The sequence below is a fragment of the Misgurnus anguillicaudatus genome, chromosome 2 (assembly GCF_027580225.2).
Source record: "Misgurnus anguillicaudatus chromosome 2, ASM2758022v2, whole genome shotgun sequence".
In the NCBI taxonomy this organism is placed as follows: domain Eukaryota; kingdom Metazoa; phylum Chordata; class Actinopteri; order Cypriniformes; family Cobitidae; genus Misgurnus; species Misgurnus anguillicaudatus.
Window position 1 is genome coordinate 19856049 of NC_073338.2, and position 17595 is coordinate 19873643.

The 17595-nt window shown below is 38.2% G+C and overlaps 1 protein-coding gene and 1 long non-coding RNA gene across 6 annotated transcripts in view; one reads left to right on the forward strand and one right to left on the reverse strand.

The window, feature by feature from the left end:
- Positions 1-17595, reverse strand: part of astn1 (astrotactin 1) — a 356183-nt gene that overhangs the window by 304528 nt on the left and 34060 nt on the right. The window lies entirely within an intron of this gene.
- On the forward strand, positions 3930-8126 carry LOC129443460 (uncharacterized). Of its 2 annotated transcripts, none has more exons than XR_012372584.1 (6): positions 3930-4175; positions 5447-5534; positions 5607-5714; positions 5795-5898; positions 6924-7073; positions 7183-8126. It is a non-coding gene; the product is annotated as an uncharacterized lncRNA (long non-coding RNA). The 2 variants fall into 2 exon arrangements; XR_012372585.1 differs by having other exon boundaries at positions 6928-7073.

The window sequence follows — 17595 nt, forward strand, 5'->3', positions numbered from 1 at the left end:
ATGCCCGAAAATAACACAAAACTTAAGCCTAGATTATTAAATTACCAATAAAATTTCGTCTTTCGCTTCTTTTGTTTTAAAATTTTTATATGGCACAATATAACATATTCAGGTATATTAACGAGTTTTACCTGTTCTAAAAAACATGACTTTATAATGTTTATTTGTGGAACTGAATGTTTGATTAAACATGAAACACACATGATCATTGATATGTACATCCAAAACTTAATAGATGAGACATAACAGATCCCAATAATGCATTTTAACGTGTCCAGTTTTTTTTCCACATATTAAACACTTTCATGTCATTTCAGGGTAACTATTAAACATAAAACCCTTATACAACATGTTGAAATAGGAGGGGCTGTAACGTTTAAACCATCTGGTTTAAAATTATTGTTCAACCACCATCAATACCAATGCTACAGCGCTCAAGCACTCTACGATTGCCTGCCAAAAGAGCGGCGTAACATCAACAGCAGGAGCTCTATAATACACAATTTATAATGAGCATAGTTTACATACAGAAAAATGGGGGAGTGGTTGAGCTGTAAAGGATTTCAATTGATTTGTTTGTTTGTTTCTTTATTTATTTTTCATGCCATTCCAGCATCTATACACAAGATGATCCGCACAAGGTAATCCACACACAGGTTGGGGAAGGGGCAATTCGGTATCTCCAGGTCACCTAACTTGCATGTTTTTGGGTTGTGGGAGGGAGCCAGAGTACCCAAAGTAAACCCATGCTGACACAGGGAGAACATGCAGACTCCACACAGAAAGGCCCCTTGACGTAACCAGGGAACCGAAGACCATCTTGCTACCCACTGAGCCATTGTGCCGCCCCCATTTAGTGTCTGATTAATATTATTGTGGATGTTAATAAAACTCAACTGCGCAACTGTTTAGTGAATTTGCTTTAAGAATATGAAAGGAAGCTCAATGGATTTAAATACAAATAATTTGTAAGCAGTAGTTCTGAAATCTGAAAGTAACACATTTCAAAGAATGTTTTTCTTGTAATACTATAAGAGAGTATCTGTGCACAATAGCTTATGCCATGCAAGACTTACAGCTAAATAAATTACTCCTGAGACTTTCTGATCTTTGGTTGAACAGAAAAACTCCCAAAATACTCCTTATTCTGCCTGGGAATTAGCATATAATAAGCATGGCATAATCGAATGAGAAACTGACATGGGACGCCACACTGAAGAGTACTGAATGACTTATCACTTTGAAGCATTATTGATTAGTTTAATCTTCCATTCACATCCTTCCTTGCCTTTCAGGTCTTTCACAATGCCTTTTATTCTTCAATAAGGTTTTAATTTTCAACTGTAGGCTACCTTGTTTCCTCAGATATATATCTTCCTCATCAGATCTATGATACTGGATGTCTCATTATGATGTTTGACATGCACCAGTTCTTCCAAAGGGACGTCAATTATGTCAGTCTGTTTTTATCATTTCCGGGATTGTTAAAAAACACAACCGCTGAATATTGGATGGCAGGAAACACAAGACAATGTATTACAGTTATCTGGGACGCTCGCACAAAGCCTGATTTATCCAGTGCAGTAAAATGCTGCATCCAGATAACATAATACAATGATTATCAGGCACATGATGCAACCCAGGGGAGTTAAAACAATTAATCTTATACATACAACTTTCCAAACTAAACCAAATCAATAAAACCAAATGCACTAAATGCACATCCAACAATTACAGATCCTCTATTTTTTTTAAATTTCACATTTATCAGAGAAAAATATTTCAGAGATTGTGTCTCACCTATAATATGGTTTGATTTAGTGTAACACTGTAACGAAGGTTAGTATGAGGTACAAAAACACTTTTACAGGAACATTTTTGGTGTCATGGGGTTGCATTATTAACTGAAAATTTTGAATTTTAACTATAATTCCCATAATTATTTGTTATGTACATTATATTACTTAGGTTTTTTTTAGAAAATAATGTTTAGCATGCAATGGGTTCACAGAAAGTTATAAAACATTTCAAAACTTCAATGTAAAGTCTATTATATATAATAATAATAATAATAATTGCAATTACAATATCAAGGTGAATAATCAACAATTATAATTTTTTGTCATAATCGTGCAGCCCTATGGTGTCGACAAAGAGCTAGCCTTACTTATAGTGTAGGACAAACTCAGTATTTAAAGCACAATATGTAGAATTTCAACCATAGAGGTCGCCTTTTTATTGTTTAAAAATACAGCTTAATGTTATGAAGGGGAGTGCAACGATGGGATTTTCATAATTCGTTAATCATGTTCATGAATGAGGTAACAAATATTTTTTCATTACCTGTACGTTTGATCACATTACTTTATTTCATTGTAATCAATTAGCTGCAAGGCACAACAGCTGCGCACTGTATAACCATCACTTCCATACAGTATGTTTGTCCACACGTGTTACCATAGTTTCTACAAGCGTAAACCGAGGTTTGCGCTAGTATTACTTCACTGATAGGCGACAATGACAAGGGACGAGACATTATTTAAAATATGAATTTCTCTGGATTTACATATCTTTGGAGAATTTTGGTATAATGTAAGTACACAACTGCATTAACTCATTCCCCGCAAGCTTTTTTTAAGTTGTCCGCCAACATTTTTTTGTGATTTTCACAAAAGTTTCACAAAATGCCTCAGTAAAATTTTCTTCTATAGATATCTAAACATACAAATATATCAAAGAAAGAACAGACCCTCTTCTTTCAAACAAACGAAACGGGGGAAAAAAACGTTTCATCCTATCTTTATTTGTTCATTTTTTATAACCTCTTAAATATGGGTAGGTTTCTTCAAAAATACCAAATTTTGAGCAGAAATCTGATTTAATTGCATTTTTATAAAGGAATTTTGTTAGAGATCAGTTTCAAAACAATTATCAAAACATACACAGAGTTTAAAATGTTGAACATTTAGTGTTTGTTTTGTTTTTTATAAATTGGGTAAGAGCATGTAGTGTATAATAGCAGAATTACAGATTACCATAAAAACACGTCAGGAATGCGTCATTCAGGGAAATGTTTTCTCTTAGTTGACGAGACAACTCGTCAATGGCAGGGAAAGAGTTAAATATATCACAAGTGTTTGTTTTTATTTGGATATACAAAAATTAGGGTTGTCAAAAGATTAATCGCGATTAATCGCATACAAAAAAAACTGTGTTCGTGTGTGCACTGTGTGTAATTATTTTGTGTATATACAATACACATACATTCATGTATGTATTACATGTATATATATATTTTTTTAGATTTTGATGTATTTTATATTATATACAAAATTTAATATATACTTACATAAGGCAGACAAGAATACAATACAAAGGGGTTGGGGTGACACAAAAAAAACAACAAACAAGGGAGGGGGGCCCTTGTTTGTTATATGTATATATTTATTTAGTTATTTATTTATATTTATATATGGCCGTTCGATAAGTGATCGATAACTTTTACGCGCTGTGCATAATGCTGCGCAAATAAAATCACACACACTAAACACATATTTTGCAAACACAAACTTTTATTTTGTATGCGATTAATCTTTTGACAGCTCTAACAAAAATCTTACATATTGTTGCTTTAATACAGATATATTTTTGCTGGTTATAATTTATAAAATGAAAACTACCACTTGTCAAGTACAGTAAGGCTACATTAGACAAATCACATGCTATTGATGTATGTGACACCAGCTGGATTATAGTTTATATTACCTTGACATTTACAAACTGATGCCCTTATTCCAAACAGAAAGATACCCATGAGTTTACAGACAGCAAAACAGACGGCATATCTGTGAGCCATTCATCAAACAGGAGAGAAACAATGTAGATTTATCACACTGTGTGTTCTAGCTCATACATCTACATGACCATCATACACAGCAAAACCACCAGTGTTGATTTTACAGAGTTCGCTACTCTAGAGTGGTCAGGTGTTAGTTGTAGTGTTCGTTTATAATTTATCATCACTCACAGTGTCAGAAACTTCCACAAGGGGGTGTTGCTTTCCAGTGTTCCAATAATTACGTTTGCGGGGAGTTAAGATTCACGCCACGCCCCTTCTTTCTGAAGCGGGAAAGTCAGTTACTCAGCATCGACCGACCTGGACTCATGTTACTGAGGTAAGTCAAATAAGTTAAATATGATGGTGATAAATGTATAATAAACTGCAAATAATCCGTGTAGGTTTGTTAAATCGTTAATATTTTGGTGAGTGACCACAAGGAAATCTTTAAAATTGAACTGAATTTCAATTTGTAATTGGCTGACGTTGTTTACCTCATGACGGTGCAGTTTTGTTTAAATAATGCAATGAGTTTAATTTTTGAGTGATTTTGGACAAATATGTAACGTTAACCAATTATTATTAAGAGACTAACGTTATTAAATGTGCTTTCTTAATTTTGTATTGAGGTAACTAACACTACAATTTGTCTAACATTACATAATTAATAAAATCTATAGTTCTCTATGTGCTCGACGTATTTGCAAAACAACGCAAAAATAGCTAATTTTGTATTTGCGGGTACATTTAAACAGTTAAGTTAGTGCAGTTCTTTTACGTTCAGGGTGGTGGTTTCAGATTATGGAGTGCGTCAAGCACTGTGGGCAAAGAAACATGATGCAATGCAGGTGTTTGTGATATTCAACCTTTATCACTAACTCCTTAATTGTACATTTGTCACAATATCTTCATTTTAGACTGTTAATAAATTAGACTTTGGGGGTTATTTTCGCTGTGTAAATGTAATTAAATTGTGAATGTTAGTTATTTCTGCTTGTTACACGCGGTGTGGTAAATGGCTGCGTCATTCACTTCGTGAGAGAAAATGATTTGCTCGTTTTTTCGCCTAATGTAACTTGTCTTAAAATGTAGCATTTTAAATATGTGCTGCTTCTTTCAGAGTTCACACACGAGTATGTCTGCACTTTGAAGGGAGTAGGGCATAGGGATGGTGACTAACGATTGGAATTCGCCCTAATAGTGACAGATAGCTGGAATTGGATTTGATTGTTGAACCGCGTTCAAAGCTGTTCACGCGCGCCTGACCTACGTATGATGACGCATGGCCACGTGCGATTTGAATGCACAACTTTACAGAAGGTAGAAAATTAAGGAATCGCACGTGAGCGATGTTAAGACGTTAAGGTCTTTAAAGATGGATTCATGGGAATAAATTAAAAGAACACTCATCATCAATGTACTAAAACCTGTCCTGAATAGTTTTTGTTAACCAAGTCACTCACCTAAGCCACAGTTTTTTTTTGCATATATTTTTGTTAAATTACTTTATAATAAGATGCAATAACTTTATGAAAAACATTTTCATATTTAATGTTATAGTAAATTTTGTTTGATAATACAAAGTTTTTTATTCAATCACTATTTCAGGTTTGGAACATGCTGCTGAAGTTGGTTATCAGGGCTCCAGGAAATGTATCAAACTGCAGGATTGATTTATTTTTGCTCATTAGTGAAGGTGATTTTTTTTACTGTTTATTTATTTGTTGCTTCCTTACATATATAAAATGCAATTTGTGTTTTGTCATAGGTGGTAAGCCCAACTGACTGTGGACTAACGTATGCATTGTTGATGACACTGAAATCGAGGAAGACATTTTGCAAGATGTGCTGCTAACAGCTAGAGGACAAAATGAAGGTACAGTGTGATGATTATCTTTGTTTTATAAAACTAATTTATTTTTCAGTTTTTGTGTGTTCACGAATTTTTGTCACCAGATGCAACAAGCAGCTTCTGCCACTGTCATTTACCATCTGAACTTGACCAAAGTCGTTCCAAGTAATCTAAGACAACAGATGACTCCATGACCGAGGCAAAAGAGGTAAAAGAGTACACATAGTATTTTCACTATGCATAATTAAATGTGTGTGAAGAAGTAACATGCAAACATTTGTTGTGTTTTGGAAGATGGTCATTTGTGCCGTTAAGCAGAATAGTGGAAGTCTATTTTTGTTGCACATATTGGTAAATGCACTTCATTATTTTAATTTAATTTGTCAAAATACATGGTTTCATAAATGATGACTTTTTAAAATCTTTATTCATATGTCAAATTGAAATGTGTCTGTCATCTTATGTATTAGAGGTCGACCTATATGGCTTTTCCTCTGGCCGATGCCGATATTTAGAAATCAGGGCAGCCGATGGCCGATATGTTTGGCCGATTTTCTATATGTACATAATAATCAAAATGTTCTCATCATTAGCAGATATTTTAAATGTAAAAATGTCACTATTTAAGTCAAAGTATTAAAAAAAATTATGACTGGTCTTTCTGAAGAGTTTTACAATCTCCTCTGCACCATGCATTTATCAGACACAGATATTACCTGACACTCTGATGTCATCATCTATGATCAGTTTTTTACCATGGCTTTTATTGCTTTGTAGGATAAAATCCTTATTTGGTAGACCTGATAAATTATTTATTCATCATAAAGTTAACATAGTAAAGTCTGTTTTTTAGTTGAGACTGTTATTTAGGGCAAATCTTTCTAAACACATTTACATTCTCATTTCTGAGGCGCTATAAGTGACTGATTGTGCTGACAGTGACGTTTTGTCCCACCATCGTTTACTAAAGCTGTCTGTGAACAAGGCACGGCTGCACACACACGGGAGCGATCTGCTTGCAGCAAGAGGCAGCGTCACGAGTTCTACAACAACGCTTAGGTGCCCGCAGATGCGCCTGCCTATTAATCGGACTAATTTTGCAGCAAAATCGTCCAAAGCCGATTTTTAAAAAATATGCTAAAAATCGGCCAATTAATCGGCCCAGACGATAAATCGGTAGTTCTCTATCTTTTATTGTAAAGTTTTTTGACATGTCTGTTTATGTTGTTTAAGGAAGACTCCTACAAGGAACCAGTGAGAGCATCATAGACTGTGATAGTGACATTGCAACACTGCTTTTTACTGCTCCATCTCCTTCCACCATCACCTCAAGGGAATCAGTGCATCAGATTTGCAGTGAGCAGGCTTGTGGTGTATCATAAGGTAAGTAGGAGAGCCTGCTTTCTAAATCTGTCTGTATGGCTCTGATTTTCTCAATGTTATGCAGATGTATAGGTCTAATATAATAACTGTTGTTCTTTATCTTTTATAGTCTTGTACCAGCCTTGAAGAACATCTTCAGCAACGAGTAGGATGACAACCGCACCTAAGTGCGGTTGGCAGGATCTGTGGCCAGATTTGAGAACTTTGACGTGGCTTTTGATAAGAATCTCACCCCGTCAGTCGGAAGGCTCCCTTTTAGCATTTGACTTTGTTTTTAATGTAATGTATGATGATGGACTCCTTCACTTTAACTAATTTAATCAAACAACAGTTTACATGTTGGGAAAACTAGAGATTGAGAGCTGAGAGGAAACTTTTTTTTAACTAGCTGGTAACTAGTATCTCATTTAAGGTTTCAGCATGCATTCTATCCTTGCCCAAATTTCTAATTAATATGTGGTGAAGAAAATTGTGATTACTTTTGTGATGTATTGTTTTACAGAATGTTTAGTGAAAGATTTGCTGTGATTTGCCCTAGATGTGTGTCAGACATGGATTTTAAAACACTTATCCAGTTTTATTTAAACTCCTTGGCAAAATTGAAAGGACTGAATACATAACCACTTTCTGAAAATGTTGAAAAAGTTCAACAGTGATACTTTATTTTTTTATAAATATTTAATAATGTCAAATAAATGTGTTAAATAAATTTGTGGTCAATAACTTTGTTTCATTTGATTCTTGTTGTCATTAATAATCAAAGATGTATGATGAAGTACTTTTTTCAGTGTTCAAGTAACTCTCTATCAGTGTTTTAATATTGACTCTACTTTAGTGTAATTAACTCTCATGGGTGTTTTAAAGGCAGTGTTTGGAGTTAATTCTTTAACACTGTCAGAGTAAAATTATCAACACCAAGGTGGAGTAAAATCTTTAACACTAGCTGGAGTGTTATTTTAACTCTGGGCAGTGAGAATTATATAAACACTGGTATAGTGTTGAAATCAACTCTCATAGAGTTAAATTAACACTGGTGGTTTTGCTGTGTATGTATTTTATGGTATTATTTCCTGAATGCATAAATAAACTAAGTGTAAGGAATGCTCAGGAATACTGGGATCCATTTTGCGGTGTTTATTAAAACAAACCAATCTGGCAAACAAATCCAAGACGTTAGGCAGAGGAGTAATCAATATACAGGCAGGCAGATCAAACACAGATAGGCAGTCCAAACCAGGCAAACAATACAAAGGGTAAATCCAAAAGGCAGAGAAACAGGTAAACAGGCAGATGGTCAATATCAGGCAGTCAGAATAATTACTCAGAAAACGCTCGGTATGCAGGGATTAGCTGGCAATACTTCGCGCTAGCCCTAGGCTAGCTTGAATCTTAAATAGCAACAAACAGGAAACAGTCAGAGAAGCAGAGGGCGGCGCCATGTCAGTACTCCGGCGAGGGCTCCCTCTGGCGGCGTGGCGGTATGGACGTTACAGAATCCCCCCCTCTAGGAGCGCCTCCTGGCGCTCGAGGCCTTCCTCTAGGGCGTGGTGCAGGACGGTCAGGTCTGGCTCGGTGAAACTCCTCGATGAGGTTAGGATCCAAAATGTCGTCCGAGGTTACCCAGGACCTTTCCTCAGGGCCATAGCCCTCCCAATCGACCAAATACTGGAGACGACCCCCACGCCGCCTCGAGTCCAACAACTCTCTCACGGCGTAGGCCGGTTCCCCGGCTACGTCGAGAGGAGGCGGTGGCTCAGCAGGCTCAGCGTTGGGGTCGTACTCCGCATGGTAAGGTTTCAGCAGGGAAACATGGAAAGAGGGAGAAATACGGTAATTAACTGGCAGTTCTAATTGGTAAGTCACATCATTAATTTGTCTAACAATACGGAAAGGTCCTACGTACCTCGGACTCAGTTTCTTAGATGGGAGCTGAAGTTTCAGATCTCTGGTGGAGAGCCAGACCCTTTGCCCAGGTTGATACGGGGGATGAGGACGTCTATGACGGTTGGCATGGAGCTCCTGGTTGCGTATCGCCCTCTGGAGCCTAACATGAGCGCTTTCCCAGACTTCTCCACTCCTCCTCATCCAATCGTCCACAGCAGGGACATCAGAAGGCTCTCCAGACCAGGGAAACATGGGAGGTTGGTAGCCGAGTACGCACTGGAAGGGGGTGAGGTTGGTGGAGGAGTGCCTCAAAGAGTTCTGTGCGTACTCGGCCCAGGGCAGGAATTCAGACCATCGGTGTTGCTCTCTGGTACAGTAGGACCTCAGGTAGCGTCCAATCTCCTGATTGAGTCTCTCTACTTGGCCGTTAGACTGGGGATGGTAACCAGACGTTAGGCTCACATTGATATCGAGATTATTACAAAAGGCTTTCCAAACCTGGGAGGTGAACTGGGTTCCCCGGTCGGAGACAATATCCTCTGGGATACCGAAGTTTCGAAAGACATGGTGAAACATAGCTTCAGCAGTTTCCATGGCTGTGGGTAATCCCTTAAGAGGTACCAGACGGCATGATTTGGAGAAACGATCAATGATGACAAGTATGGCAGTAAAATTGTTGGAGCGGGGCAGATCTGTGACAAAATCTATGCTGAGATGAGACCAGGGGCGTTGGGGTATGGGCAAGGGTTTCAGAAGACCAGAAGGTAATTCTTTGGGGGTTTTGGACTGGGCACAAACTCGACAAGATTTAACAAACTGAGCAACATCGTGGTTCAGAGTGGGCCACCAGAAGGATGTCTGGACCAGGGCTGTAGTGCGAGTGATACCTGGATGACCGGAACTGAGTGATGTGTGAACCCATTGCATAATACGGGGACGAAGGGTAAGCGGGACATAGGTTTTTTCAGGAGGGCATTCAGGTGGTACCTGATCTTGCAGGTGTTCCTGGGTAATTTCATGCATAATATCCCAGGCTATCGGAGCAATGATGTGAGTGGGTGGTATGATGGGGGTAGGTGAGTGGTCAGATGGCATGGGATCGTGATAACGGGACAGGGCATCAGCTTTACCATTCTTATGTCCGGGTCTGTAAGTGATTGAGAAGTTAAAGCGAGTGAAAAACAGGGACCATCTTGCCTGGCGAGCGTTTAATCTTTGAGCTCCTTTGATGTATTCAAGGTTCTTGTGGTCAGTCAATATTACAAAATGGTGCTTAGCGCCCTCCAACCAATGCCTCCATTCTTCTAGGGCTGCCTTGATAGCGAGAAGTTCCTTGTTGCCTACGTCATAGTTACACTCTGCCTGTGTGAGTTTACGGGAAAAATATGCACAAGGGTATACTTTGTTTGCTGGACCATGACGTTGAGACAGAACAGCTCCTATTCCGGTGTCAGATGCGTCTACTTCAATGGTGAACTGTTTTTCAGGGTCAGGGTGCTTAAGAATAGGGGCTGTGGTAAAGCAGGTTTTCAATTTCTGGAATGCATGCTCAGCTTGAGGGTTCCAGGGTAGTTTCTTGGGTTTGCCTTTTAACAGTGAAGTCAGAGGAGCCGCCACCATGCTGTAGTTGCGAATGAATCTGCGGTAGAAGTTAGCGAAGCCTAGGAATCTTTGTAAGTCCTTTACGGTGTGTGGTGTGGGCCATTCTGTAACGGCCTTGACTTTAGAGTTATCCATTTCAACTCCCTGTGAACTGATATTGTAACCAAGGAAATTAGTCTTATTCACATGAAATTCACACTTTTCTGCCTTTACATACAATTTGTGTTGGAGGAGGCGAGACAGGACTTCCTTCACATGGCAGAGATGGTCCTCCATACTGTTGGAGTAGATCAAAATATCATCAATGTAAGCTATCACATATTGGTTCAGCAGGTCTCGGAACACTTCGTTGATGAACGACTGGAACACTGCGGGAGAGTTAGATAGACCATATGGCATCACAAGGTATTCATAGTGCCCTCTAGTGGTGTGAAATGCGGTTTTCCACTCGTCGCCTTCACGGATGCGTACGAGATTGTAGGCGCTGCGCAGATCCAGTTTAGTGTAAATCCGGGCTTCACGAAGTTGTTCTAGGGCAGAAGGTACAAGAGGTAACGGGTATGGGAACTTGACAGTGATATTATTCAAACCTCGATAATCAATGCAGGGTCTCAGGCCACCATCTTTTTTTTCGACGAAGAAGAAACCAGCTGCAGCAGGAGAGGTGGAAGTACGGATAAACCCATTTTGTAGTGCTTCAGAAATATAGTCCTCCATGGCACGGGTCTCAGGTTGTGAAAGAGGATAGACTTTACTCTTGGGGGGCATGGCGTTAGGAAGCAACTCAATAGCACAATCCCAAGGTCTATGGGGAGGTAACTCAGTAGCTTTGACTTTACTAAATACTTCAGAAAATTCATGGTAAACATCAGGAATCTTTATATTCTTACCAGACGGACTTTCAATGTTGGTAGATAGACAAGGTTTTGGTTTCAGGTGGTTGATGCAGACTTCCATACAGCGTGAAGACCACTGCAAAATCTCCCCAGTCCTCCAGTTAATTTTAGGATTGTGAGCTACAAGCCATGGGTGACCTAAGATTATGTTGTAGCGAGGAGAAGATATTACATACAGAGTTAAAGTTTCTTGGTGAAGGGATCCAACTTGCAGTGTAAGAGGGACAGTACGGTGAGTAATCCCATTACCAATGGGAACGTTATTAACAGCAGAAATGTTTAATGGGGGTTGACAGGGAACGATAGGGATTTGAAACTTTGTGACAATATCTTCATGAATGATGTTTAAAGCTGAGCCTGAGTCTATCAGGGCAGTGAAAGACAGGGTTTCATCATTGTATGTGATGGTTACTGGTTGGGAACACATCTCATGACAAGAAGGGAGGTTTTTAAATTGGCTTACCAAGTTATCTTCACGAGGTTTCTTATCTGGACAGAAATCAATGCGATGGTCCGGTCGACCACAGTAGAAGCATAAATTCATGCTGCGTCTGCGGTGTCGTTCCTCCATAGTGAGGGGTGAAAACCCTATTTGCAGAGGTTCTATAACATTAGCGGTATCAGGAGCATTCATGGTTTTAGCTTGAGCTTTAGCAGGCACGTTTCTCATCAGGTTATCAATATGGACTGCCAGAGTAACAAAATCAGAAAATGTGAGATTCTCACCTTTACAAGCCAGTTCCGCTTGAAGTTCCATATCTAGACTGTTCTGGAAAACATCTTTGAGTGATTTGTCATTCCATCCACTTTGTGCTGCAAGCGTGCGAAATTCAATGGCGTACTCAGCTACGGGGCGATGATTTTGCGACATATGGATGATCCGCGATGAAGCACTTCTGCCCCCAGCTGGATATTCAAATACTTCTCTTAGTTGTTGAACGAAGTATGAATATGAAGTGCGAATACGCTGATCCGTGTCCCAAACAGCGGCTGCCCACTCGACCGCTTTACCAGACAGCAATGAAAACATTTTAGAGCACATGGTCACATCAGACAGATTTTCATTCACATGAGCTTTGAAATAAATATCAAGTTGATGAAGGAAACCTCTTACGTGTTCAGCAGTACCATCAAACTTATCTGGTTCGGATACACTCACCCGGTTAGCAGATGTGAAAGGCAAAGCCTGTATACAGGTTTGGATATAACCGGTGAGGTGATCGTTCACGGACTGAAGACGTGTGAGTTGTTCCTGAAAGCCCTGCAGGAGACTGCTTTGGTGTTCGCACGCAGCCCTCAGATTGGTGACATCCGCTGGATCGATGTTAGGCGAAGTATTCTGTAAGGAATGCTCAGGAATACTGGGATCCATTTTGCGGTGTTTATTAAAACAAACCAATCTGGCAAACAAATCCAAGACGTTAGGCAGAGGAGTAATCAATATACAGGCAGGCAGATCAAACACAGATAGGCAGTCCAAACCAGGCAAACAATACAAAGGGTAAATCCAAAAGGCAGAGAAACAGGTAAACAGGCAGATGGTCAATATCAGGCAGTCAGAATAATACTCAGAAATAACGCTTGGTATGCAGGGATTAGCTGGCAATACTTCGCGCTAGCCCTAGGCTAGCTTGAATCTTAAATAGCAACAAACAGGAAACAGTCAGAGAAGCAGAGGGCGGCGCCATGTCAGTACTCCGGCGAGGGCTCCCTCTGGCGGCGTGGCGGTATGGACGTTACACTAAGCCACTGATCCATAACAATTTATAGATATAAATACCTCATTTCCTAAGAGTTTGCACAGAGTGAGTAAAAAGCAACTAAAAACTTTTCCAGTAAGCACTTTTACCATTAAAAATGGTGGTGATTCAAAGAAATGCGTGTGTTTTAGGTTTAAATCAATTTCCGATGGAATAAAAACCATTAAGTTTTACCCATTGTGACAAATAATCAAATTACCTGCATTAGTTCCCCGGGTAATTACAGTCCACATTTTCCTACCTCTAAAACGCAACCCAATTAACCAGATTGGAAGAACTTGATAAATACCTAGATACGATAAGAAAGTACAGTACAGAACTTTTATCCGCCGGCGTAGCGGGTACCTGGCACGGAAAGCAATCAGGTGAACAAAAGTAAAGTGAACTAAAAAAAGGCCTTGTGCTAATGAAACACTCCACAGGTACTCGAGCGGTGGTTATAATGCTGAAGAACACGAGCAGAGAAACCCTCCACACAAATATCGAGTGATACTTCAGGTAAAAGCACAGTATCTACTGTATATTTTGCGGTCTTTAAATGAATATGTCTGGGCACCAGTTGCTTAAACAACATGGTAATCTTTTATAACTGCGACTACACAGTAGGAGTCCGCACTACAGTATGTAAAACTAAGATATTCTGCATTGCCGAGCACCAGCAGGGGTCATTACTGTAAATATTCATGAATTTGGTACCCCAGCTTTCCCTGTTTATCAAAAACAACATGTTTTTTCCTAAAGAGCCAAGTCCGATGACAACAGCCACCTCATTAACCAAGATACAGTACTGAAAAAGACATCTGCTTCATACACTGGCAGCTTCTTTAACTATGAAACTATGTATTTAGATTCAGTTCATAATCAGGACGATACACATCAGTGAAAGTATAATATACGTCTAACCAAAAATAGACGATGCCTATAAGCTTAGAACATGTAAAGACCGCTCGGTTATTGCTTGCAAGGTAATTGGCCATCAGGGCTTTTCATGGATACAAAAAGTGTGCATACGTCACGCAGTATACACACTGCAAATTAACTTTGAGTGCTACGGTAGTGCACTATGCCAAGGTCTGTTCTTCCACCCGCCGAGCTGCGAAAACTCAATTCCTACCGACTCGCCACGTGGGAGTCGCTCTTCCCGAGACTGCAGTGGCGCTCCTAATTTATGCAAATAATACGGAATGGCAGCACTGAGCCCTAAGTGCTACTGTAACCGACTCAATTAACCTAATATTTACTGGCCCTGTTCACCAGAGGTGCCCGCACGCATCTCGTCTTCAACTTACCAAGCAACTATTTTCAGAAAGAGCTAATGAAACAATTACGTAAGCGGGCAATTAAAAAACAAAGAACACTAAAATGCTCTCATAGTGTAAAAAGCAAGAAGACGTGCACTTAGCACTACAGCCCCCCGTGGAGAAGTGTGTTAAAAGACGAAAGAGTGCATTTAAAATGTCAGCTTTTCCTGGACCGAGAGCATTACCGTTTAATGCAGATGTATTTAAAATGTTACACGGTGAGCGCATCTATTTTCATAAGCAGAACTAAAGAAGAGTCACATTAAAAAACCCAAATTGTGAGACAGAACAAGCAAATGCAAGACCAAATGATTCTCAGTGGAGAGATCATACAAGTAGAGGGCTTATGTAAATCATACAGTGCAATCACAAAGGGACAGTTTCTCGGACAGGGTTTATAGTCCCAAACTAATATGGGTGTTTGAGGTGCCTTAATTTTAAAACATCTTGTGAAATATAGTGGCATTATTTTGTCTCAAAATGCTCACCAGTATTGTTTTTGTTAGTAAAAACTACCTAACTCATTTCCCGCCAGCCATTTTTCGAAAAGTTGCCAGCTAGCATTTTTTGTGATTTTTACAAAAGTTTCACAAAATGCCTTTCAGGAAAATTTTCTTTTAAAAATATATAAACATGCAAATATATCAAATGATATTAAAGACCCTTTGCTTTCAAACAAACAAACAATATGGGAAAAAACGTATCATCCTATCTACATTTTTTTCTCTGCTTATAAACTCTTAAATAGGGGTATTTTTCTTAAAAAATATTTTTTTTAGCAAAAAGCTGAAATTATTGCATTTTTGTGAAGGAATTTTGTTAGAAATCAGATTCAGAACAAACTTACACCAGGTGTTTAAAGTTTAGTAATTTTTTTTTTTTGCTTCAGTTTTTTTATAAATTGTAAATCTAGTGGATGATCGCGGTATTACAGATTAACATAAAATCTCATTAAGAACACATTTTTAATGCAAATGTTTTTTTATTAATTGACAAGATAACTATTCAATGGCGGGAAAAGGTTAAATGCCCTAATATAACTAAGGAATAATGCTGGATTGATCTAAACCCTGTCTGAGAAACTGCCCCAGAGTGTAATAGTAATTTTCATTAGTCGGAGTTGGAAATTTACAAAAGGAATTTTACATTGTCCTGTAAATTGGGATATTTTCAAAAGTTCAAGACTCTTACAAGGTCTATTTCTGTTAAATATATTATATTGCTGATATCAAATGTGTATTTAATAAATAGCAAACTACTGCTACAAATCCTAGTCAATAAGACATCATTGTTATGTCAAAATTTAGCTAATATTTGTGACCCGTGCTGAGCAAAATAAGTCGGAATTCACATTCGTCTAATTCCCAGAATTTTTTTTATTGTTTTTGACTTTGTGTGTGCCAAATCTATTAGTTTTACCAGTGATTTTAAGGTATGGATGATTTTGTTTTTGAACCCTTAATTCAATTCATTCTTTTTGCCCAGAAGTAAAAAGTAAGAAGCAAACTTTTTTTTAAATCTTTAAAGGGGCAATAAGTAGGATTTACCCTCATCTAGTGGTGAAATTGTATTTTGCATTCAAACGAACAGTGCTCTCTAGCGCCTCGCTTTTCGAAATGTGTGTTGCAACTACTTTAGCCGTTATGTAATCGCTGATCTCCTTGTCCGTTTCAGCTAGTTCATGTGTTCTGAATGAAAACGTGTTGTTGAAACGTGTTGGTAGGCTTGTGCTTTTTGTCCCTCTCTGCTATTATAGTTTATCTATATGGCGGAATGACATGGAGGCCTCCTTGGACTTACCCGTTCAATGTAAGTAAAGAGAAGAAATTCGAGTCAGATCACTGACAGAGGTCATTTGACACCAACGAGGACATATTTATGAATAAAGACATTGATTTTGATTAATAAAACACATAAACCCCTACTTACTGTCCCTTTAACTTGATTTTTCTCAAAATTGACTTTATCAACTTCAAACACGTGTAACTCTGTATTTTTTTTTCCAACAAATCATACATCATTTTTCATAGAGAATGTCAAAATATAAATAACTCATTGTTGAAAATTTTCTCATTCTGCCTGCACGGGTCACATGTATCATAATATAATTATCAAGCAAACAGAACAGGTTTCCCTCTCTAAATGAGTAATTTTCCATGAGTGGGAAGGCCTCATCTATAACACAGAGGAACTTCACTAAAGTTTTACACTTCTAAAAGACTATGCTTCTTTTATTTAATGATTTATAGTCCTGCAGAAAACAGCGTGCCCACTGTGCATGACCAATTAGTCTGATGGTTGGAACTGTGTGGAAGTCAGAAACCATTTCATTGTTATACCCTGAAATGTTTCTTCCTTACTGTGGCTGTGTTCAGAATGAAGAAAAAAAGCAACAATTCTGTGTTGTCAATTAATATATCAAACTAATCGCAAGATTAGTGAATTAAGATATTTAATCGTTTACTATTTTAAGTCTAATGCAAAGATCCTTGTGGTCTGTGGGAAAATGTAGCAAAGACTAATTTCATGATCTCTCATTTTGATGAGACAGCATGTGCCCTAGACTAAGGGTTTTATTTGAGCTAATAAGGGCTCCAGATGTGAAGATAAGATTATCCTCTTTCCTCTATTATTCATGCAGTTCTGAGCCTAAGGAATCCTGGAGGACCCAACTGAGAATAGAGATTTTATCACAAAGATAAATTAATGATTTTTACTTTATAAAAATATCTGGAATGAATCTGAATTTAATCTGCACATATCATTTGGCTTCCTGACGCCGGACACTGTTTCAGAATCAGTAAAAAACTAATAATTTTATTATACATTTGTACACTCAAAAATAAAAAAAATAAAAAAATAGGTAAAAAAAGAGACAAACCCAGACATTGGGTTAAATTAATCCAGGTATTTTTTTATATTTGAGCCAACAATGAGTTAAAACAACCCAGCATTTTAGACTGAAACAACCCAGCATAGCTTAAATTACAAACTATCGGGCTGGGTTAGTCCTTTTTGACTTTTTAGTGTGTATAATTTTAAAGTGCCCATGAAATACTTTTTTCCTGTTAGTAAAGGG